The 26759-nt window shown below is 36.0% G+C and overlaps 1 protein-coding gene and 1 long non-coding RNA gene across 2 annotated transcripts in view; one reads left to right on the top strand and one right to left on the bottom strand.

Moving 5' to 3' along the window:
• Window positions 1-3602: 3602 nt before the first annotated feature.
• LOC150105305 (protein deadpan-like) overlaps window positions 3603-26759 on the top strand; it is a 41649-nt gene continuing 18492 nt past the window's right edge. The window contains exon 1 of the mRNA XM_090394681.1: window positions 3603-3721. The gene's annotated coding sequence lies outside the window, so the exon portion shown is untranslated. The remainder of the gene's footprint in view (window positions 3722-26759) is intronic.
• The window catches only part of LOC150105304 (uncharacterized), a 169813-nt gene continuing 165605 nt past the window's right edge, over window positions 22552-26759 (bottom strand). The window contains exon 4 of the long non-coding RNA XR_016548474.1: window positions 22552-23522. This is a non-coding gene — a long non-coding RNA (uncharacterized LOC150105304). The remainder of the gene's footprint in view (window positions 23523-26759) is intronic.

Here is a 26759-nt window from a genome sequence, read left to right as displayed (position 1 = left end):
ACTTCTGCGCATGTCAGAAAAAGGAGAATCCATTCCGATAATAGGGTAATCAGTCTGTCTTCTGGGATGTAATAATAAACAAACTGAGTTTGTTTATTATTACAGGTCGGAAAATTTAGCTTTTCTTTTACGAACATTGCTGTTTTTAAAGTGTAACTATTTTGCTTGCATAACAGTTGGAAAAATGTACGTAGAGTGTTAATACGTGCAAATACTGCGTTCTACATAAAACAATGTCACTTCGCTCCATGATAAGTTTCCTTTTATTCTGGGACTTTTTAAAACAAAATCCAATTTCATGAAGTATTTTCCTTAAAGTTTCTCTTTTCCAAGGAAAATTAATTTTTTCTTTAAGCACAGGAATCAATTTCGGAACAGTTGGCACTCTTTTCTCGACCACGTAAAATTCGTGAATAGTTGTTCTTATAACGTCTACATCAAAATCATTCAAAGCTACGGTTTCAATGGTTTTCTTTCTCTGGCGCATTTTTTTAGGAGATTTAAATTTTGGCTTACCTTCACCTTTTGATTCCCTACGAATTCTTTTAACAGTCGACCCAGATATGCCCGCAATTGCACTTGCACGTTTTATGACTTGAGAAAGGGGAACAAGAAGACGGCCTTCTGACGATTCTTTTTCGCAGAATGTCAGCACATTATTCAATATTCTTTTGCAAGAGCTACTGAAACTTAACAACAGAACTTGTTGACTGTAGATCCATCATACAAATTAATAATAAAAAAATAATGCAAAAAGAGAACAACAAAAATCAAGCTAGTACTAGTACAGCGACAGACAAGAAAGCACGTGATTTCGCATGTTGGCGACCAATTCGTACATCCTTCATTTCTTTCTCCCCTTCAGCATGAATCGACTATTCTTGGCACCAAGCCAAGAAGGGATCTAGAAATGGTGGGCGAACTATATCATATCAAATTTTTCACAAGAGTATGCTAGGAAGATTTATTTAAGAGGATAATGTCATTTGCATAAAGATATTTTCTTCTTAATGTGTACCATAAAAAGCATAAATAACAGTAAACTATATAAAGGTAATGTTTAACTTTATTACATAGAGTTATGTCCCTGGAAATACAGTTTGAACTTTTACGTTTTTTACCACTGATCATGAAAACAGATTTTTTGGCTACAACAGTAAAACGTAATTGATGCACTTTGCAAGTTAGCTCCATTCAGTCTTGACAAACGGTGACGAGTAGGCCTATAGTCTGTGTCCCTTTATTCACAGTTCATCGTAGAGCAGGTTTTTCAGTGTTGCATCCATAAAATTTGGACAAGACAGTGGGCAAGTTACTCTTTATAGATAAGTCGTTTTCGTCTTTCTTCCAATTCTAGACAAGATCTAAAGCGTTAAGCAGTAGCTGAACATCGCGAGAATTGTTGAGAGGAATCGATACGGCGGCGCTGGGGTCATGGTGTGGGGAGGCATTATACTTAATGGATGCACTAAGCCAGAAGTGCTGAAAAAAGGGACTATTCCTTCAAAACCCCCTGAATCACTAGTTGCTAAGCATGCCGCGAAGTTATGAGCGCTGCATCACAGTTCAGTGTGGACATATTCCATATGAAATGTGTCTCTGCCTAGTTTTCTGTTATCACTGTACATTAATTCCTTAACTAAGTCCTTAGTAACTTTTTTTTTCAAAAACGTATTTGTGTAATTTAATTTATTAGTAGCGCAATTGGAAGAATGGCAGTATGTTGTATCCTTCGATTGAAAAGGCCTGAGTTCAATTCTCGTCGTGATGGGAGGAATCTTTAATAGGTATTTTCAATTGAAGACGAGGGTAGCCAATCTTATGCTGAAATGGCATTTTTTTTTTTCTCCCAGAAACTTGGGTTTTTTTCATCCTGCATACAGGGCCTTTAGGACACATGCAAATTACTAGTTGTGGTGAACAGTAGATGTTTGGTGTAGATGCTGGAGACAGCTGTAGATTAGGTTACCTCTCTTGATGAGTTCTTGGAGGTATCACAAAATAATAATTGGTATGTATAAATTTACGTCCACATTTTGCTGTAGTCATGAAACCTTTTTATTTATATGCAAGTAAAAATGTAGTTCATCCTTAGCTTTTGGACACCAGTGTATATACAGGGTAATCACATTTAAATTTAATGTATCCCTGTTTAAGGTCTTGTGGAGTTCCATCCAAACGAGTCATACGGAAATACCTGTATGTACCAAATGTAGATATAATAATTTTTCTGTGTGAGAAGGAGAAAAGTTACACAAGCGTAATTAACATATTTTTAATCACTTCCATTATGCATTCACAGTTTGTATTGTTAAAATGTGCTGCCTTTCCTTGTATGCCATAAATTGCATCCATTTGCACAGTTTGTTCAACAGGCAGAACGCAGCTGGTCGGGACTGATGTTGCGTTATGCTGTCTTTCAGCACTGACAAGTTATCAGAATGATTCCAATAAATCCAGTCTTTTAGAAATTCCCAGAGTCAAACGTCACAAGGGGTCAGATCAGGTGAATGAGGCAGCTGTGCAGTGGGAAATGCATGGCTGATCACTCTGGCTTCCGTGAAGTGTTGTCGACGAACGTTTTATACAGATCGACCAAAGTGTGATGGGGCCCTATCGTGCATGAAAATGAATCCATGCACAGGCAGTGCTGTAGCACAAAACAATTGTTTATCATAAACTATAACTCATTTTAGGAATGTTAGTCAAGTGAGTAATATTTATTATCCAACTAGTTTCACCAATTTTTGCTATCAGCATATTCAGGGATACAATTGGTAAGAGATATGGAAGTAACAGACTAGGTTTTAACTGTCAGTTCTAATTCATACAAAATTAGTACTGTGCATGAGACAATACGCGTGCTGCGGGTACGTGATTTATTTGTTGAGAGACATAATGTAATTGGCGTGAAAGTTCATTTCTTTAATGTTTAGTGATCTATTAAAGTTTTCCAAATATCCAATAAGATTAGACCTTGATTCTTATTTAGGTTTCCTGTTGAACAGGTGACTATAGCAGCTTCCATGAAGGTTCTGGAATGGTAATTCTCTTCTATATAGTTACATTGGTCAGACCTCTAGAAGCTTCGAAACAAGACAGAAGGAGCACATAAACTATGTTAGAAACAACAGACAAGATATTTCAGGCTTTTCATCCCAGTTTTGCATAGTCCATACCTGGTGATTGTGGATACTCGCACCTCCATTCAGGTGAAAGTGAGCCTCATCACCACACAGCATCCAACTCCACTGGAGCAAGGAATGTTAAATTAAAGCAAATGTCAGTGAACTTTCCAAGTCTGGGTACAACTCCTGTATCAGTGTTATCTTGAATGGGTAGAAATTCAGGATGTTTCATAGAATTTTCCAGACAGTTGTGTTAGGCATCCATATGTTTTTGACCTTGTTTCATTTGATTAGATAGCATCATCTTAGTACTAAATCAAGCTTTTTTTTTTTTTTTGATAATAGATGACAAATTTGCTTTCTAGATCTTATAAAAAATAAAAAATGCTAAAATATTTTTATTATATTATTTAGAAAAGTGATAAGACGTGTGAACATAAATATCTTATTTTTATCCTCAGGGTGTACTTATATTCTTTATTCGAGTGGTCAACTATATTCACATAAGCATAAAAACGAAAGGAGAGAAATGGCTTTAGCTCAAAGTGCTTTCAGGAACTGGTAATTTTTCTCCAATTGTTATAACTGAACAGGTAACCTTTTTTTTTTTAGTAATCTACGTTGTATTGTATTGTATTTCATTTTTCTATTCATATATTAGATTTAATAGCTCATTTTTGTTAAGTAATTTGGTATTCTTCATCTAAATAAGGCAGTTGATCTTATTTCCATAATTACTTTATTCTGTCATTTGCATGTATTTTGTGGCCAATTGGTTTCTTTTGTGTGAGTGAGGTAGGGACAGAGTTTTGCCCCTTGTAAACTGAGAGATTAATATTTGAATGGAAAATGCTTGGTTTTACTCTTTGAACTGCTGTCTGGAGGTGCTATTTTGGATTATACATGATACTGTGCTTATTCAAAAAACTTGTGATAATCAATATTTTTGTAAAGATAAGTGAAATTGTATGCATAATTGATAACACAGGAAAACATTATAAATTTTCTTTGTCTTGAAGTGACAATGTTTGCATGATGTGGTACAGTCTACAAATTATGGAAAGACATTATAATGAATAGTTTCCAAACAGGTTTGTTTCCCAAGTTCTATAGTGATATTCACAGAGGAGTGTAATATTGCATGTTTCTAACTTGGCTGAGTGGTTAGCATACTTGCTCTCCAAACAACGGGTCACGGGTCAAATTCCACTGCGGACATAGATGGCTGTAAAAGTCTACTGTGGAAGCGCTTATATATATATATATATATATATAGCTGCTTGAGTTTATAGCACTTGTTTTTTTTTTTTTTTAATTATTATTAAAGAAAACAGACATGTAATGTTTCCCTGGTATGATACTTTGATTATGAACACTTAACCTACCCATGTTTCCAAACTTGTATAGTTAGGATGGTCATTAAAAAAGGATACCTAATATTAGGTGGTAATGATGTATATTCCAATTTATTGTTCATTTCTCTTATTTCTTATCATTATATAGTGGAATATGATAATAAATATTATTAAATAGCTTTGTTTAGTTTGTTGACAGTGTTTGTATTCTTGAAAGTGGCATTTGCTAGCTGATTGCTTCCTTTGAATGTAGTAGATTTTTGGATACAACTGTCTTTTGGATTAAAAATAACTACCTTGGGGGCTTTGACAATTACCTACTGTATCATAGTAGTCTGAATATACAGTAGGTCTGAATTACCTACTGTATCATAATGCAATTTTACTATAGTAAAATTGCATTATGATACAGTAGGTAATTCAGACCAACTTATTACCTCTGAGCCAAGAAAATGGAATTCAAGATATAATTATACTGAAGGTGTGATTTTAATATTGTGAGGGTATTTATGAAAATAATCTTTGCATTGTGATCGCTCTCCACCCAAATGAGATATGCCAATGAACTTTTAAAAAAATGGTTTTGTCTCTTCCTTATGTTGAAAATAATCTCTCCCCCTTTCAGTGCATTTTCTGCACTGTGTAACAGGTCTTTCAAGCTGTCAAAGTGAAACTTTTCTGGTTGTATTTGAACCCATTTTCTTTCAAGGATATATATTTTTAAGATATGTTTTCAATTTAGGAAATAACCTCTGGATGCTTTGATAGACAATGAGTGCAAAAAGGAATGATGTAGAATTTGTAGATCTGTGGTCACTGTTTGACGGAAAGAAGGATTTGTACAATGATGATGATGGACTGCTTCTAAATGGTATTGGTGTTAGGTGTCTAGAGAGAGAGTGAGAGGGCTTTATTCACTGAGCATGCTGAATAGCAAATTCAGGGAAACTTAGGCAATTAGGGTGGAAGCAGGTGAGTTTGTATGAAGGCACTCATGAGGCTTTATTTCCCCCACCCACCTTTACTTCAGAAAGTAAAGGTGGGTAGGGGAATAAAGGGATCTTGTGTTGCTAGAAGGGTTTAGTATTTTCAGGGAAGATAGAGAACACAGGATGGGGAAGGAAGTTTGAAGGTTCATTTGAAGCAATCAGTGTGAGATTAAGGCCAGTAAGACAAAATATATACAGTTGGTTGTTGCTATAGGTCACAGATGACCTAGAAGACATGCATTGCCAAATGCATATCTTCTAGGTATATGAATATGAAGTCCCCCATAATAATTATGGGGGACTTCAACTATACAGATATAGACTGGAAAGAAATAGAACTTATACACCTGCTGAGAGATAATTACTTAATGCAGCATGTGATGGCAGGAGAGTTTTGGACCTGGTCATGGAATCGGAAGAGCTATCTATAACCAAGGTGGCAACATTACCTCTGATTGGTGTAAGTGATCACGCAGTCTTGATTGGGATATTATAAAACGTGAGGAATATTCTGTTAAGGAGTATACGTCGAACTACATAATCACATATTAGGTGATTATGAGAGGCTTAAATCTCTACCATGGCATAAAACATTGCAGAATAAGGATGTTAGTAGTGCATGAGATATAGTTAAGGATCATCTAGAGGAAGCAGTATTAAATTGTATACCTATGGCAAAGAGGTTTAATCGGGTAGGAGTTAGATGGATGAGTAATATCATGTGGAGAGTATATAAAGAGAAAGGTGAATATCAAACTCACGAACAGGACTATGAGAAGAATCTAGCCATGCAGTCCAAAGGAAATCCAAAGAGGAAGAATTACTATGGAAGATTAACCTTAATGAGTTATGATGGTCACAAGGAGACAGAAGAGGATAAAATAGTTGAGTTACTGAGTGACTGCTTTGCAAGGGTATATCATCCAAGTGAAGTTACTGCTTTAACTTATGTGGGAAAAATGGGATGAATTAGAGATTCTTAGGATATTGCAGAATTTCATTGCAAATACAGCAATGGGATATTAGCTAAGGTTTTGCAAGAAAACTGGCAATGCCTCTGGCTAGGCTCTTTAATTTAAGTCTCAGTGCTGGTGGTGTTCCAAGGAAGTGGAAAGAGGGCAAAATAATTCCCTTGCATGAGGGAGGTTCTAAGACTGCAGTAGCAAATCATAGACCAATTAGTATCTCAGACGTAGTGGTAGGAAAGAGAATTCAAGAATGGGTAGATAAAAATATGATACTGTATGTCATGCGTTAGTAATTTACTAATTTTTTTATAATAGAGTAACATATGAGTTGGATAAAGGAAATGGCTACACAATAATTTTGCTGGGATTTTATAGGATATCAATTGGAACTCTGTTATGCAAATTAGAACAAATAAGGATGGATATGACACTGATTTAGTGGATAAGAGAGCAGAGTAATAGGTAATGTGGAGAGTTTGCAAGACAACTTAAATAGGCTGTCAGCATGTTCAAAAGATAATGGGTGTAATTTTAATGTTGAAAAATGTAAAGTTATGCATTTTGGAATACAAGCTGTGTATCACATTGATGGCACTGTACTCCAAGAAATAGATGAAGCTAGAGATTTAGTATTACATATTGCTATAATAGCTCATAAGATTATTTAAGTATTGAAGAACACATTATAGGAAATGATCTCAGATGAACTGTTCATTCGTTTGCTGATGATGCAAAGTTGGGTAGAACAATAGTGAATGCACATGATGTCAAAATTTTGTAGGATGATTTGGATAGATTAGAGGACTGGGCTAAGGAGAATGGATGTCAGTTTAATGTGGCAAAATGTAAGGTTATGCATTTTGGGGTGAAAAGATTAGCAGTAGGATCCCACATTGGTGGAACTGTACTCCAGGGATTTGGGAGTTGAAGTTTAGGGGGAACTTTGTAAAAGTGGCTAAATCAGCTCATTAACAAGTAGAGATAAGGAAGTCATTATTCCTCTTTATAAGGACTTGATGCTCCCACATCTGGATTACTGTGCTCAAATCTGGTTTCTTGGGGATGAGGAAGCAGTGAAGAGGATTCAGAGGTGAGTGACCTGTAGAAGTTTCCTGATGAGGATAAATTGAGGGTGTGTGGATTGCACAGAAGTTGGTTGATAGGAGTAAATAGAGGATAGATGCAGGGGAAATATTTTAGCACTTGGCTAGAGGTACCAGAACAAGGGTGTTATTGCTTTAAGCTGAATAAAGGTGTGGTTAGTAGTAGATGTGAGGAATAGATTTTTTTGTTTGGAGAGTTGCGAGTGCTTTCTGTAAATGGGTTCAAGGATAGGTATGATAAATTGGACTTCATGGAGGTTCCCATATAATAATAACTGAAGTTGCACACTTTATTGTTGTTAATTCATGTTAATCCAGTGCTAGTGATTTCTGAATTATGGAAATCAATGATGGTTGATGCGTACTTGTGAATTCATTAATATGAAATGCACGTTGCTCTTTACTGTTCTTCATACCCATGATGTACAGTACTCATATCTGCTTTTGCGTTATCATAAAAATCTTTATAATTAACAGTTAATTTCAATAGAGCTTAAGTTTTTGTGCATCAAAAAATTGATTTTGTACAGCTTTGATAAACTTGAAGACTCATCCATTGTATAAGCAGTAATATGACAGTAAATAACTTTGATCACACACCACTGTATACTAAGCTGTGGTGGATAATGAAGGAAACAAGACTAGACAAGTTTTAAGTCCACTATGCTCCATGAACAAGCAATAATTTGAGAACATCCCCATATAAAATTGTTTCCTTCCAATGAAAGAAGCAAGTAATTGCTTTCTTGTTTTTGTGGACACTTGATTCCACAATGGAGACCAGATCTGTGTACACTCGTCCAATTGAGGTCTTATTAAGGCCTTGTAAAGAGACAAGATGACATCCTTATCTTTACATGTTAAAGTTGCTTTCATCTTTTGAGTTGTATTTACAATCTTTGCTACATGGCTCCTGAAGTTCAACTTCCTGTCTACTAACACTCCAAGATCCCTAGCCTGGTCAGTTCCTTCTAGCATAATCCCACCAGTATAACATGACATTGGATATCTAATCACACCAAAGTGCTTGACTTTACTTACATTGAACTGATATCTACTTTCCAATCTTTATATTTTCTTGAGTGCTTTCTAAACATTTATTATTATAACAGACCTCCACAGAGTAGTTATTGGAGGTCTCTCTCCATAAGCAACATATATCAATCATATTGAACCTTAAACTCGTTCACAATACATTCCATAACAGAGAAATTACTTTTCACAACCTCTAAAGGGATGGAAGGTCCCACTCTCACATGCACAGCTCATCATACCTCTACTTAAATGCAATCACCCTGCATGCAAAAAATCTACTCCTCCATACCCACCTTATACAGTTTCCAGGGATGGGCTCTCATTCCCCCCCCCCCATCTCCAGATATATTTATTATGAAAAATCTCATCCACACTAATATGATAATTACCCCTTACCAACTTATGTCTCCCTTCTTCCTAATGTAATATGCATTCTCACTTTCCACTATATGTGTCGTCTCTTCTGTGTTAATCCAGTAAAATCCCTTACAACTTTTTTATTTCTATCATATTACTTCTTTTCTGCCTATCTGCTAAACTTTGGAATGCTGATTTGGGGAAAAGTTGAGAAATTGAAATTTCCTAGTCCTGATTCACTCATCTCTGAAGTTTCTACACAACAATGGTCTTGATATAGTAGCACAGCTACACCCTTATTATAAAAGCAAGTGCTGTTTAGCCTTTGCAGCAGTTGCAATGGCTTCTGAACTTCAGTCCTTATCATTTATCACCACCAGATCTCAAATCTTGTCCACCTCCTAAAGCACATTCCAATCAATATGCTTATATCTATGCACTTATTAAAACTTGTGACCTATCATCAGGCTTTTAGCTTTGGACATCATCACTTTGCAAGATGTTAACAACCAAGTATCCCCCTGCAATATCATACACAACTCTCTGTTAAGCTAATATTTAAGTCATAACCAGTGGTGGCCCGTGAAGTTTTAAGTGGGGGTGCTGCCTATACAAAATAATTTTTAAAAAATTCTTTTTTTCCTAATCTGTAATCAATTTATTAATAAATAAATCTACAGATTTGTTTATTAATGAACTGGTTACTAATTAGGAAAAAAATAATGATTTTTGTTAAATTTTGTATAGGCAGCACCGCCACTGGTCATAACATATGGTTTCATGTGGCACCCTGTCAAATGCCCTTTAAAAAAAAATGGCAGTATGCACTGCAGTCATTATTTTATTACAAAAGGCAACCAGATTACTGAAACAATAATACTGTTAACCAAATCCATGCTTGCTCTCACAGATGACATTACCCCTACCTGCCCAATTCTGCATATGATCTCTCACTAATTGCTCCAAAATCTTGACATCTACTTTATGCAGTGACACCATCTTACACTCCTTGGGCACCTTTCCTATAGACACTTTAAGTGAGTAGGCTGGTCAATGCTCAGTTCATGAGCACATTCTCTTAAAACATGTGATGAAATTCCATCCAGTCCCATAGCCGTATTAACTTCTAGAGTATTGAAAATATGTACTTTGAAACCTTTCTCATCCCTCTAGTAATCAATTCCCCTATGTCATCTTCATTGGTCACTTGATTTCCATTTAACCCGGCACTGGTGAGGTGGGAAAATGTAACAAAAGTGATAAGGTGGGATCCCACAGACCCACCCAAGTAAAAGGCTTTTGCTCTGGATTCTTCCTGACAGACTCATGGTTACTGACTATTTCTAAATCAGTTTCATTATCATCATCTCCGCTAAATGGCTCCTCGTCTGTCAAAGTATCATCTATAAGTTGACGTAACGTCTGTTCTTCCTGCTCGTAACTCATCTGGTAAAAAAAGATAAAAAAAAAAAATCAGCTAACGCTGTTTTTATTCTCGTATACGGGAGTAGGCAGGGCCATTTAGCCCTATCTAACTTTTGGAGACTGAGTGGGCAGTTCAATCTCCACTGGTACCCAATCAGAGATAGATGGCCCAAGGCTATCACTAATTAAGCGGTACGCAGTGAAGAGAGATGGCTCAAATGTGCCGCCATCTCATGGTTCCTAACACAACATATTTAATGTCTGAAATAATGTGGGTTCTATGGTCGATTTTCTTGAGTTTACAGGAGGAAAAACCCGCTTGCCCGTGCCAGAGAACGACTAACTCGGGAACCGGTCAAAAAAAGGCTTACAAAAATTTCCTCTAGTCACCGACTAGACTCGAAACCAAGTCTTCCTTCGTGTGGCCAAGCGCCGTGGTGTGCAAACGTCACATCCACTTAGCTACACAGTAAAAAAAAGATATTATTCTCAAAATACCCTCTAAATATATTTATGAAAACGTATTTGCTTATGGTTGGTATGTAAAAATATAGAAGACATAGCAGTAATGATAATATTTTAATAGAATATATATGAAAACAACTTCCGTTTCGGAAGTAAATATAGTCACACTTTTGGTAAGGTGTGACCCTAGCACACTTTACACCTCTGCACAACAGCCTGTCGTCTATGGCGTTGAGTAGCGGGTTATGGGAGGGGAAGCTATACTGAGGCATGACTCACTGCCACGCATTGTTAAAAATTTATAGTCAATTTAAAATCTTTGGGGTCTGTGACACCCTACCTTACTAATGCTCGGTTAGCAGTGTCATTCTTCTACAATCATATGTCCTCCTATTGACCACATAACAAAAGAAGTCCTTGGCTTGCAGAGCCAGTCTCTTCTCATATTCCAGCTTTTTCATCCTTACTATACCAGCACTTCTGCTTTTGTGGCTTGAGTCTTATGTTCTTCATATCTCTCTCTATATATATACTAGGTTGAAATCCCTCCAATTTTAGTTTTCTTGCTGACAAAATTAAAAAAAAAAAAACAACCTTATTAATTGGCATTCCCGATCAAGTGATCATTGACAAAATCAGAAATGCTACACAGTTTAGTCCATTTTCATATCTTTCCTCTATCTTTTATAAAAGTGACTTCGATAAAACAGATTATAACAGTATTACATCTAACTTCATAATCCCTCTTTGAAGCAATGTTTTTTCTTTAACTTGAAGTTTCTCTTTTGACATATATGAAATTCGTTGGAGCATTCAGTTATTTGCCCACCTACATGGAGCCTAAAGACTCTTTGTGAGTCTTTAGGAATGACCTATTATTATTCTTCTCTTAATTATTTACTAACTTTGTAACTCTCAAAACTCTCCACATTAGATAAAACGTGGTTACATCTATGCCTTATATAGGTGAACAATGATTTTCTTATCTCTAATTATTCTTCTTTCATTATTCGTTATTCCGCTTCATATGCAGGGTCCACGTGTTACTTAGATGCGACTACTTGTTAGTACCACTCCCAACCGACCTGGGGGGGGGGTGTATTTGTTGGCTGTAGGAACGTATGTTCATGGGGCCGGTTTGTCTGCTTGCAGGATGAAAAATCCAGATAAACTGGCAGAAAAAACCCTACTGCGCCCAAGACCGGCTATCTTGGCTATGCCTGAGGAAGATCCTCAAGTTCTTCACGTCTTCGACGGGAATCAAACCTGGGACACTCCTTTCTCAGGCATATGGTTGCAAAGCCACTAGGCTAACCGCGCAGACATTTTCTTATCTCTAATTATAGGTATGATTATCACATACTCCTTTGCAATGTTTGTTAAATACTGTTAGCCCAATAGAAGCAGCTTCATGAGTATTAAAATCTAGAGAAAATGTTTCTAGTCAGTTTACACATACCAAAAACAACAAACTTGTTATCTTTATTTCTGTTTTTTTTTTTTTTTCCCATTAGTGAATGAGTATAATATATCATTCAAGCACCTCCAAGGATTATGCATATCAAGACATCCATGTAAGTCTATCCAGATGAAATAAGCAGTATATGATGTAATTCTTCTTCTGCAAGATGCATTATCTTTTAAGATTATTCATAGTTACTCATCACAACAGTGTCTGTCTGCACATTCAGCCTAATTATTTTCCTTGCTTCTTCATAACTAATCTTTCTACTACAGTAATTAACCTCAGATTATTCCACATATTGAACACCATTCTTACTACATAACTTACACAAGATGTCATTCGGACTGTTTTCCATCTCTTTCCTACACATGCCTTAGAAAGAGATGGGAAACCTCTTATGCTGATAGAATTGGCACTATTTTTTTTTTTTTTTAAACTCTTCTTTACCTCTTTTCCATCCTCAGAGCTTGGGTGATATCTCAGTCTTTTGAGATAACATCTACACTCCACTTTCTTGTTTGGTATCTGTTTTTTTTTTTTTTATGTTAATTCCACCCATGAATAGTTGTAAACCTATCATACATTTATCACCGTGAGCAGGCTAAGCACTCTTAGCCTGCTCATGGTGATCTTTCTAGAGACACTCCCCCCCCCCCCCAGGTCTCTAGTATGCAGGTTGGTAGTGGTTTCTTACTAGGCAATGAAGATTGTGAAAATCTTCAGGTGGTAGAGAAACATCTATTTTGCAGCATGTTTGATGGAGAGCAGATATGTTATCCACTCAGCCAACTAGGCTAGCAAATGGTGCCACATTTAGCATAAGCTGATTATTATGCCTTTTCTCATTCGATTTCACACTTGTGGCCTTCCATTTAACAGAGTTAACACTACAATTGCTGTTGTGACACATAATTGAAACTACTGAATTCTGTCATGTTTGTTGCATTTTCCAGAACTTCAAAAATAATTAATATATATATGGAACAGCATTTATTTTTATGAAGTAGAAGGAATACAATTCTAAAAAAAAAAAAATTAGAACTATAAGGTTAGTGGTGAAATAATTTTAATAATGAATATTCCTTCTTACAATTACATACACCATTTTTGAGCTTAAGACAGTCATTTGAAAATACAAATTCATACAAAAATAGGTGTCACATGGTCCCTTTTGTAAAACATTTAAGACTGCAAACATATCAAGAAGCATTTGGTAAACTCGCTAATTTCATGAAGTGAAATTTTATTGTGTTAAATCTTTTGAATTGTAATCTACTTTACTGCTGCATTCCACAAAAAGTATAACTGAACTTATTTCGCAGTGTTAACACAGCAATAAAAATGAATTACAGTATAATGGAAGTTCTATATCTAAACTTTGGATACAATAACAATTAATTTACAATATGTGACTAGCAGAGAAAGTGGCCCAATCTGCTGAAGCACTTTATTTTTTTTTTAAATATAACTTTTCCCATATCACACATAATGTCTACATACAGGCTGTATATAAAGGAAGTGATGATAATATTCTGAATGCAGGTTTGGGACATCAATCCAGTGAGTTCATCAGAGTTCCACAATATAAAAACAATCAGAACATATTGTCAAATGATATATAACTGAACACTAAGATCAAAAGTAGAATGTAGCAATACATGATTAAAGAAAGGAAATCTCTTAAAAATAAATAATTTTAAGCCTTTTCTTTATAAAAAGAAAAATGTATGTATGCAACCTACTGACTGCTTCTGTATAACATACATATACTTAGGAGTAATCTTTAGAGGTACTTGTGGCATAGTATATTTGATAATAAAACAAGTAAAGACCACAGTAATAACTTTTAATTAATAAAGATACAAATATTTCGTACTGAAATTAACAGAACATCTTCAGTGTCATACAAACAGTTAAAAGAATGGAATACAAAGTAGAGAACAGTCGGTGAATCACCAATTAACATTGTTGCCACGTGCTAGGAAATTAATTACTAAATAATCGTTTAAAGATAATTAATTTTTATTGATGGTTGCATAAAATAAAAGTCTCCTAGATTTTTGAGAGAGAGACAGTCATTTCGCTTTAGATTTAGCCGATGTAAAATAGCTTCACAACGTTCTTTAAAAAGGCATTCATATTTGAACCTGCATCAGTGGAGGAGAAGAGCTTTATCCCACTGGATATTATGAGTAGAGTCAATGCTGTGTTGTGCTAGACCAGACTTATGAGGTTTCATGTATTCAATATAATACTGATGTCCTTTAATTCTTTTTTCCACAGAACGGCCTGTTTGTCCAAAATAAGATGCATTGCATTCACATGATATTTGGTAAACACCCGCCAAAGATAAAGGTGACAGTTTATCTTTTGTAGATGGCAATAAATAAGAAATTTTGTTGATAGGAATATATGTGAGAATCAGATGATACTTTTTCAAAATTCTGCCTACCGGTTCTGAGATGCCTGGAATGTAAGGGATTGGAACTCTGAGGTATTGGATCATAGGACTCAAATGAGTTGTAACCATTTGATTCTATTAGCTTTTTTATAGTGGAAAGTTTTTGTTGTAAGATTGCTGGAGAGGAGCACACTTTATGTACTCTATTAATTAAGGATTTGATAATGCCAACTTTTTGAGATGTGTGATGAGCAGACTTTTGATGAATATATCTGCCAGTAAATGTAGATTTTCGATAGACACTTGTAAACAAAGTTACAGAAGATGTACGTGTAAGGAGGATATCCAAGAATGGTAAACTACCAGAATTTTCTTTTTCCATGGTAAATTGAATACATGGGTGAAGGCTATTTATCTGTTGTAGAAATGTGGAGAGTTTTTCTTCAGCATGTGGCCAAATAGCAAAAACATCATTGGCATAATGAAACCAAAGAGAGGGTTGAGGATTAATGGATGAAAACATATTATCTTCAAAGTGTTTCAAAAAATAATTTGCCAAAGGTGGAGACAGAGGGCTACCCATGGCAGTACCTTCAACTTGTTTGTAGATCTTGTTTTTCCAACTGAAATAACCTGAGTGGATAACGAATTCGAAAATCTTTGCAATATCTGGAGGGTAATTCTCATATAGTAATTTGACAGTGTCCGCTAGTGGGAAATTGGTAAAAAGAGAAACGATATTAAAACTGACTAATAACTCAGACTCTCTGATTTGAATATCTTTGCTTTTTTCAAGAAAATCTGTTGAATTTTTTTATGTACGATCTGGAGTGTCTAGTAAGAGTAGTTAAGGAGCGTGACAAGACTTTTACAATATGATAAGCAGGAGAATCAATACAATTCACAATTCAAGGCTATCTGGATAGATAGCCTTCTTTATGTGTTTTTGGGAGGCCATATAAACGAGGAGTTCTTCCAAAATAAGTACATAGTTTATCCACGTAATTTGGATCCCAAATGATAATTTCATCAAGCAACGTGTTTAATTTGTGAATTTGTAGGATTACGAGTGATTTCTTGGTAAGTGGAGGTATCTTCCAAAGGCTGGTTACTTTTCTCTCATAGTCAATCTTATCCATGATCACAACTGCTTTTGAAATAGATAAAGATTTATTTTTTCTTAAAGAAGTTAGCCCATTGATTTCAGCATTAGATAAGTTACATGGGGGTAATTTTCTTTTAAAAAGAGAAGGTCGCAACTGTCCTGACAGATTACGTTCTATATTATGCAAAAAATCAAGATACAGAATGCGTTTAGGTATAACTGCAAAAAATCAAGGCCTTTAGCTAAAGCATTAGTTTCAGCATCCAGAAGAAATATTAATAATCAATTTATTCGTAGAAGTGTTGTCAGAGGTAACGTTTTTCTTTTGTTTATGATATAAAGAATTATATTTTTGCATAAGTTTGTAAAAATATCTTTCATAGGAACGGGCTGGAGATTGTTTTGACAATTGAAGAACAATATCAAGTAATTTGTCATCAAGAACAGCTGAAATTTTTTCTTCAAGATCCAAAATAGACTTAATATTAGAGGCTAATTCTTTTTTAGTTGTCCGAAGCTGGTTCCATATATTAAGGATATCCATTCTTGGATGTCCTCCTTACACGTGAATCTTCTCGTACTTTGTCTACAAGTGTCTATCGAAAATCTACATTTACTGGCAGATATATTCATCAAAAGGGTTAATAATAATAATAAAAGTCTGCTCATCACACATCTCAAAAAGTTGGCATTATCAAATCCTTAATTAATAGAGCACATAAAGTGTGCTCCTCTCCAGTAATCTTACAACAAGAACTTTCCACTATAAAAAAGCTAACAGAATCAAATGGTTACAACCCCAATCAAATCCAGCAGATAATTGAGTTCTATGATCCAATACCTCACATTCCAGGTATCTCAGAACCGGTAGGCAGAATTTTGAAGAAGCATCATCTGATTCCCACGTATATTCCTATCAACAAAATTTCTTATTTATTGCCATTTACAAAAGATAAACTGTCACCTCTATCTTTGGCTGGTGTTTACCAAATAAGATGTGAATGCAATGTATCTTATTTTGGACAAAGATTTCTTTTTGTCCAAAATAAGATCTATTTATTTATTGCCATTCTGTTCAAAAAAAAAAGAATTAAGGAACATCGATATTATATTGAATACGTGTAACTTCATAAGCCTGATTCTTGTAGAGAGGCTTATTTTTTGGGGCTCTGTTTATGTCGGCTAGTTCCCAAGCCGACATAAACAGAGCTTTTACATACGCTTAATCACGAGCTTTGGTCAGTCCTACATGACATCTCGTGTACAGCGGCTAATAAAGAATTCGAACGAATACGGAGCCGACATCTCAACAAGTTTGAAAAATTAATAAAGAAATCGGCGTCCAAACCTAAACTACAAACCAACACTGTAGTTAACCTTTCTTCGGTTATCTTGAAGCATGAATCACTCAACGCTCTGTCACGTGGTCACAACTTCGCCACTGCTCCGAGGAATTAATGATCCAAATTGAACGCGGGATTCGCCACCTTCCAAACCACATCGCCAACGATATTAGATTGGATGTAGCCTGTGTTCTCACAAAAGCAAAACCTCCAAAATCCAACATATCCATTAGTGAATACAAGTCACTACAAGAATTGAAGAAAAACAAAGAAATAATGATCACCGAAGTGGATAAGGGGAACACCACTGTGGTACTCAATCTTAATGACTACACAGGTAAGCTCAAGGTTTTACTATTAGATCGATCCACTTTCCTCCCTATTGAATACAATCCCACCAACTCTCAAATTAGACACCTCCATAGGCTCCTTAAGAAGGTCACTTCTTGGCCTGTGGAGATTACCAACAGACTGAAACCATATAACTCTAGACCCCCCTGCATATATGGGCTCCCAAAAATACATAAAGAAAATGTGCCATTATGTCCCATAGTGGACAGCATTGATTCCCCCACTTACAAACTAGCCAAGCATTTAGCCAAAGCGCTATCACACTATACTGGCAACACACCACCATCACACATAAAAAACTCAGCCCACTTCAAAGCCAGTATAGAAAACCTTACACTCCAACATAATGACATAATGGTCAGTTTTGACGTCTCCTCCTTATTCACGAAGAAACCTTAGAGCTAATCCAAGCTAAATTTCCTCCCGATATCTCAGCCCTATTTCAGTTTACAACGAACTCAGGCTATTTCGTTTGGCAGGAAAAATTCTATAAACAGATAGAGGGGACAGTCATGGGTTCACCACTTTCCCCGCCCTTGGCCAACTTCTTTATGGAGACTTTTGAAGAGAAAGAATTAAACTCAGCCCCACAAAAACCTACCATATGGCTTTGCTACGTTGACGATGTGTTCGCTATTTGGCCACATGGCCTGGATTCACTCCTCTCCTTTCTAACACATTTAAACGACCAACACCCTAGAAAAAGAGGAAAACAATAACATCCCCTTCCTAGACACACTAGTCACCCGTGAACCTGATGGAACCTTGGTTTTCTCAGTTTATAGAAAACCCACCCATACAGGCAGATACATTCACCAACAATCACATCACCCACCCTCACAACAATATAGGGTTATTAAGACACTATTCAACAGGACAAAAATAATCTGTTCAAATGATCAAGCCCTAACCACTGAACTAAATCACATCTGTGACGCTTTCTCAGCCAATGGCTACCCCCCCCCCCCCAAAAAAAAAGAATCCAAAAAATACTTAAACCAGTTATCCACAACTCACCTTCCCACCCCCTTCACAAAAAAAAAAAAAGATTACTCTAAATCCATCACCATTCCCTACATCCGAGGCACCTCGGAAAAAATCAACAAAATCTTAAAAAAACATGACTTGACCACTTGTTACAGACCACACAGAAAATTGGCATCCCTTATCTGCTCCACTAAAGACCAACCACTTCTCCTAGACCTACCTGGTGTATACCAGGTCCCTTGCAGCTGTAAATGTTCCTACTTTGGCCAAACAGGCAGCACAGCAAATATCAGAATCTCAGAACACAAGGATTACATCCGATTTCACCAGTACAGCCACTCTGGGCTTGCAGACCACGCTCTGGATACTCGCCACAGTAATACACCACAGCAAGTTCAAATATGAAAGACTATTCATGGAATCAGCCTCAGCCCTTAGGAACATGCCAAACCTCAACAAATTTGGATGCATGAGACTGCTCCAAATTTGGGAAACATTTATCAGAAGAACTTCAGCCCATAGGCCAAGAACTACCAATATAGCCTGCCAGGGGGCACCTTCAGGACTTTAGGAAAACATTAGCTTCCTAGCTTCGGTTCTCATTTGCTGTTATGTAGTACTTGTGTACACTTGGCTTTGTATTAAGTTCTCAAGAAGATGGCAATGTGACGTTTGCCGAAATATCGGAAAGTATATATTAAAGTTTATTTAATTTATATTTCTAGTATACAGTGTCAATTCCTTAATTATTAGTTCTCATAAGTCTGGTCTAGCACAACATAGCATTGACACTACTCATAATATCCAGTGGGATAAAGCTCTTCTCCTCCATAGATGCAGGTTCAAATATGAACACCTTTTTAAAGAAAGTTGTGAAGCTATTTTACATCGGCCGAATCTAAATCGAAATGACTGTCTCTCTCTTTCTTAAAAATCTGGGAGACTTTTATTTCATGCAGCCATCAATAAAAATTAATTATCTTTAAAGGATTATTTAGTAATTAATCTCCTAGCACACGGCAACAATGTTAATTGGTGATCCACCGACTGTTCTGTCCTTTGTATTCCATTCTTTTAACTGTTTGTATGACACTGAAGATGTTCTGTTAATTTCAGTACGAAATATTTGTATCTTTATTAATTAAAAGTTATTACTGTGGCCTTTACGTTTTTTTTTTTTTATTATTATTTAATATACTTAGGAGTGTTTTGTACCACGTGCACAGTTACTCAAGTTTCAATCTTTCCTTAAGAGATATATCATCATCATCAAATTCCTGCCATGTACCCTCAAGGGGTGTACAGGATATGACAGTACTACACGAAAAAATTATACAATTTTCCTCCAAATCAGTCTGTTACTTGTCAAGACTCCAACATTATCAGATGTTATATTTCTATCGTCTAAGGCACTTTGTACCGTATCAATCCACCTATATCTGGGTCGTTTTCCTGCCAACCTGGCAGAGAACACTTGTTTTGCTAATCTTTCCTCTCCCATTCTATTTAAGTGACCATACCACCTTAGATTAGCTCTGCTAATGCATTCCTGGATGCTGACAATGTCAAGTTCTTTCCTAATATCCTCATTTTTAATATGATATTGCTATTGATGCCATCTGTTCATGCCTCTAATCTTTTGCAGGACTCTCATATCTGCGGTCTCTAGTCTTTGGTCAAGTGTTTTACTTCTGACCCAGCTCTCAGATCCGTAGGTTAAAACTGGTTTGAACACTGTCTTGTATACAGCTAATTTAGTGTTCCGACTAATTTCTTTCTTATTCCATATGAATTTATTCAATTGACTTCCCACCATACCAGCTTTGTTGATTCTGTTGTTTATTTCTATATTTAATTTACCATCTTCAGTAAAAATCATGCCTAAGTAGCTGAAATGTTTTACTTGTTCCACAGGTTCTCCATTCACAACACAGTTGACATTTTCAATGATTCTGCCTATTTTCTTTGTCTTTTTATTGCTGACCTTCATACCATATCTATTACAACAGTTATTCAATTTAGTCAGAGAATCTTGCAGACTTGTAGCGGATTTATTTAGAAGTATAACATCATCCGCATAAAGCAAAGAGCTGACCTTAACATCTTCAATTTTGATATCGGGTTTAATACCATATTCCTTCATAATGTGATCCATATAGATAATGAATAACAGAGGGGATAATGTACATCCTTGTCTCACACCAGATTTAACATTAAACCATCTTCCTGTACTTCCTTCAATTCTAACTGCTGACTTACAACTCAAATAAAGACTAAGTATTGCTTGATATAATGCCCCATTGGCAGTGTATTGAATAGCTTCTCTCTTGGCACTTTGTCATATGCCTTTTCCAAATCGACAAAACTTAAATACAGATCTTTGTTATATTCCCATGCTTTCTCGACTATTTGTCGTAAAGTGAAGATCTGATCCTGACAGCCTCTATTTGGCGTGAATCCAGCTTGTTCTTCACCAAGCTTTTCTCAAGTATACTTGCATAGATCTTGCCAGGAACACTCAATAGGGAAATACCTCTGTAATTCTCACATTCAGTTTTATTTCCCTTTTTATATATGGGTACTATGAGAGCTCTACTCCAATCATCAGGAATTCGTCCCTCTGTCCAGGCTTTCTGAACTATGCAGTGCAGCCACTGCAAGACTCTTATATACCACCATACTTCAGCATTTCTGGTCGAATATCATCTACTCCCGCTGCCTTTCCACATTTCAAGCCTTTGATGGCTTTTTCTACTTCAAGTATGGATATGTATTCCTGACTGCATGCCTGGTCAGTGTTTTTTATCACTGTGCTGTCATCACTGCTTGTTTCGTTTAGCAGTTTTTCAAAGTAATTACTCCATACTTCAAGGATATCTTTTTCTCCCGTTTTCATGTCACCTTTATCATCTCTAACTCCTTTAACAGCACTCTTTCCTCCATTCCTAAGCTTCTTCAACAACCTCCAGAATATTTTGCCACTTTCTTGATATTTATTTTCTATATTCTTGCCAAAGACCTCCCATGACTTTTGTTTAGCTAGTTTTACACACTGTTTAGCTTTCTTACATTTGTCTCTGTATTCTGTAAGAGTAAAAGCTGACTTATTTGCCAGGAACTTTTGATATGCTTTCTTCTTTTCCTTCACTGCCTCTTTAACTTCCTGTGTCCACCAGGGAGTTCTGATTTTTTTATCCTTGCAGACAACCTCACCACATGCCTCTCTGGCAGAATCAATCAATGTCTTCAGAGTTTGCCACTGAATCTCCAAGGTTTGATTCCTGTTCTCAAACTCTTTCATTTTCTTTTCAATAATCTTTTTGTATTTTAGTCTACAGTTCACGTCTGAGAGCTGCTCAACTTTTATTCGCTTTAAAACTTTCTTATATGTTATTCTTTTCAATATGAAATTCAATTTTATCCTGCTCAAGACTAAATAGTGATCACTTCCAATTTCAAATCCTCTGTACACTCTGGTGTCCTGCACCAGGGAGAAAATATCACTATCAACAATAACATAGTCAATGAGACTTTTCTTATTCCTAGCCTCTTCTCTCCATATGAATTTGTGCACATTTTTATGTTGGAACATGGAGATATATTATGGCACAAAATATGAACACTAGGCGTTTATAAAAATATATTTAAAGTATTCTCTTTTTGCGGTAATTAGAAACATCTAATGAATCTCCATAGCATAGTCAGTAATGATGCTGTCCTTTGTTTAGAAAGACCTGCATTCGTAGTTGTGAATAACCTTTATAATGACTTTTCAACTGAAAATCAGTCAGCTAGCCTGTTTTAGGTAGAAGGGTTTTTTCATCCCTACAAACTGGCCTCTAAAAGAATACATGATATGTACAGACGAAATATTCCAATGGGCTTATTCTATTTTCAAGTAAGGTTTTGGAAATGAAAGATACTTGGTAGGTCACAGATCTTATAGACCAGTAACTATTTGTACGTTACTATTGATAAAGTATATTATGGACCTTCATTGTCGTGATCTTTAGCATTAAAAACATTCTAGAAAAGAAATCAGTTTATTATCACAATGATATAGCTTACAGACTTCATTGGTAATGTTATATAAATGCCTGAAAGGACAACTCTGTATTAAATAACACAGAACATTACATGGCCTGACATTTGCCATAAGCTAAAATTGGCGGAGTGACTTTTGTGTTCTTTGATTTACACTGCACTTGAATGTCCTGATTCTCTAGCACATGGAAGGTCACAAGGACATGTTATTTGGAATTATGATCAAAGCAACTAAAGATACGAGCCCAACATAAAACCTATTAATTAAAAAACAACTAGTTACAGCCAAGATGTGTTAATTGTATGCAGATTTTGTCCCCTGATTTTTGGGACATTCAGAATACAATGTTAGTAAACTGAGGGAATGTTGCAGAATCTCATGGACAGGAGGGAAAGAGTTAACACACAGCACAAACTGAGTTTTGTCACAAAAATTATATCCACGGTCCCTCTTCATGCAATGAAAGTGTGTTTAATGCACATGATATCTACAACAATCTTCAGTAAATCAGTACCGCAAGTAGCCTTCTGGAACAGGTTCATCTTTTAGGATTCTTAAACTTATAAGTTTAGTTTTTTTTGTTATCTGTTTTATCTTTCTGTGATCGTTTGTGGTCTAATAACTTCATTGATACTCCTTCCTTGTATGAGGTTGAGAAATCTACCTGATGAGAAGCATAAAAAGTTGCTTTCTTTACTACTATTTCATCGGTTGAAGTGGTAGTTATAGCATTTGCACTGATAACACTACAAGGTATAGCAGCTGAAGTACTAGTTACATTCTGCCAGTGTATAGGATAAAAAGAAACAGGAGGTGGTATTCCTTGAGACATCATGATATCTTCAGTATTTGTAAGTATTCCATCTTTTCAAGTTTGCTCTTCACCATCCACTATGCCTATAGATGATGGAGAATGTGATCCAACATAACCAAGCAGATATACAGGAATTGGATTTGGAGCACCGCCATGTTTGATCAGATGAGAAAAGGTTGACAGAGCCTGAAATTAAAGATTATAAATATCAATAAATAATAAAGCAAATATATTTAATAGGAGTTAAAATTAGATTTTCAGCCTGTATTTTTGATTTTTTAAAAAATCAAAAAGGCCTTATGATTAAACTAAGTTTAATTTGGCTAAAATTTTGTTTAGATAATAAACAGTAATATCTAGAAAACTTGGCTTACACATTTACTGTGAGAATCCATTTGCTTTAATGACCAACAGTGTAACTAAGAGTTTTTTTTAGGTTCTTTAAGATAATGAGAATGTTTGGTGTCCCATATAGTCAAGTTTTGCTCTATGGAAACAATGCATCTGGTAATGTATTGTAGCACTGTCCCAAAAGTAACTCATATATATCACTCTCACATACCACAGGCTACAAGCCCTATAAATGCTGTATGTGGGCTCAAATTGAGAGCAAAGTAATCCGTTCCTATTTCTCTTGAAAAGCTAGAGTTTGTCAGTGGAGGAGTACTTCATGGGAAAGGCTGTTTCACAGAACTGAGATAGATGGAATGAAAAATGACTGGAGTAACAGGTTCAGTGAAGCAGTTCAACTACCAAGGATAGGAAGCTGCTGCTTGTGTTGGCTTAGCAGAAATGGAAGTGGGAAGCATAACAGATGCTAGGTCTGGCAAATAGCTCCCATGGAAGAAACTGATCATCTTTGAGTCGGTGAATTATATGAGAAAGGGACCATTAATCAACTGAACTCCTGCTACTTCCAGTTCTGAACAACATCAATAACTTTTACAGAGTTTTAGGTCTACCTCAAATGTGAGACCAATATTTCAAGATTTGGGTTGGCAGATTTGGGATTTATATAGACTATGGACATGTGAAAAGTAATGTCTTGAGCAAAAAAGAATACCAAATTCTTTAGAAGTGGAGGATATTATAAGTAATATGATTATGCTAGAAGTAAGAGTTAGTCCAAAAAGTGAGATCTGATCTTGACTATTGATAATACTTAAAAGTAATGGGAGAAGAACTAAGTTTTTTTCCTCCTCTCACAACAAATATAAAATTTTAATTTGACAGAATTGAAGGAAACTAGATTGCCATCACCCCACTGAAGGATGGGTGGAGATATGTGTTCAGAAACTTATTGTAGATGATTCTAAAGTTTGTCATACGTGTGTGATGGATTGAGGGTATCAACATTGGAAAACCTGCGAATAGAGCCCGAGGTCAGTGAAAGCAGATCATTTGTGTATATGAGGAAGAGGGTGGGTGAAGTAACACAGCTGTGAGTAATATCTGTAAAGAGAACACCTTCCATCATTACATGCAGTAAACGACATGAGAGAAGCCCTTGGTGCCAAACCCTGTCAAGTGCAACAGTAGAGGTTTCTCCAAACCTATCTATAAGTGGGTAGTGTAGGCAGCTGATCTGATGTAGTTCTTGATTGGCAAAATCAATACTGGTGGTCACTAATTAGTTCACAGTTCTCCAGGTGTTGAAGTTAATTTTTGATCAACTCCATTACTTTCGACAACACTGAGATAAGAGCAGTAGGTCAATATTGTCTGAAACTGTTAGTTTCAGAAAATAACATCGTGTTGGAGGTCACAAGATGGCAGCACTTATTTGCCAGTCTGCTTACTGGATGCCACTTTAACTAAGACTATCGCTAATTTTGACGTACAGAAACACACAAGACTTAGAGTCTACCAAACAATAGCCAAACCTACACTATTATATATGGATATACAGAGAATTCAGGCATCAGAAATGAAATTCCTCAGGAAAACAGAAAAACTTATCCTATTAGATGAAATAATTAAAATCAATCCCATAAAAGACTCAATGATTGAATATAGGATAAACTGACTAGACCACATAGCAAGAATGCAAAAAAAGATTTTAACATATAATCCTGGAGGAACAAGGAATAGGGGATGACCAAGAAGATGGACTGGGTCCGGAACAAGCCACTTGGCTTAGAACCTGGACAGGAAGATGACGACGGCATTTTTTTTTTAGGCGTCCATGGGCAAATCGGCATCCATAATCCCTCCATTTTCATTTAAATCTATGAGAAACGCAAGAACTGCTGGTCAGTATTCATATATAGTTTGGAGAGTACACCACGTCTTTCCTTCTCTTTCAAAATAGAGCAGATCAGTTTAACACTTTCATTGCCAAGCTGAAAATTGGAATTTCATGTGGTGGCCAAATTTTTTTTATTTTTTTTATTTAGTTAGCGTCGTCCGCACGATCGGCCGTTTGGTGAGAACTCGCATCGCGTGATTGGCAATGAACGTGTTAAAATTCTTATAGACCCATGCTTTTCTTCCAAGCATTGCATGACAAATAATTTTATATTTTCATACCAAATGAATGGCTCTGCTTATATGTTATTTGTGTATCTTCAAGGTGTTGGTAAAATTCAATGCATTCACTGTTAATTATAAATATCAAAATAAAACTATTGCTTTCAGTATGTGTATGAGAGCTCTTCAGCCATGGGTGTTCAACCCGTCGATCGGGGAGCGATTTTGGTGGATCTCTTGTGTATTCCTCCTTACTTACAAGTTTAATTAAAACTGAAAACATAATATTTTATTTATCATTATTTTTAATTCGCTTTAAGTGTATTGCTATTGTTTGTTTATTTTTCGTTAAAATTGTCAAATCAGTAATTTCTTATAAGTCCGGGTAAATGAATTAATTTGGATCAGTGGAAGTCAAAACGATTATAAGCAAAGTGTAAAAACTCGATTGTAGCTTAAATATTCCAAAGATTGCATCGATTTTTACTTAGGTTAAGTCCCATAAATAAATAAATTCCGTGTGATGATACAGCGTTTCCCCTTTATACGGGAGTTCACGGTACCATCTAGTTCCCCCAAATTTTATCCGGGCTATGGAACCAGCATAGGCTGAAGTCAGTATTCTGACTGTAATCCGTGTGTGTCCTCGGACCGGTTTGCTTGCTTGCGGGATGAAAACACCAGATAAACTGGCGGAAAAAACCCTGCTGTCCACGCCCGAGGAAGATCCTTGAGCTCCTCACGTCGTTGACGGGAATCGAACCTAGGACACTCCTTCCCCAGGCACATGGTTGCGAAACGCATAGCCACTAGGCTAACCGCGCGGACGGTTAAGTCCCATGTGAATATTGTAAAAAAATAAACTTTGATTGTCTCGGTATAGTTTGTATTAGATGTTTTTGTAAATAACTCTTTTGAAGCTAACTGCATATACTGCTTTAATAAGAATATGTT

The sequence above is a fragment of the Typopeltis vanoorti genome, chromosome 6 (assembly GCF_054136105.1).
Source record: "Typopeltis vanoorti isolate ZY-2024b chromosome 6, IOZ_Tvanoo_1.0, whole genome shotgun sequence".
NCBI lineage: Eukaryota > Metazoa > Arthropoda > Arachnida > Uropygi > Thelyphonidae > Typopeltis > Typopeltis vanoorti.
This window is presented reverse-complemented; position numbering and strand designations above follow the sequence as displayed.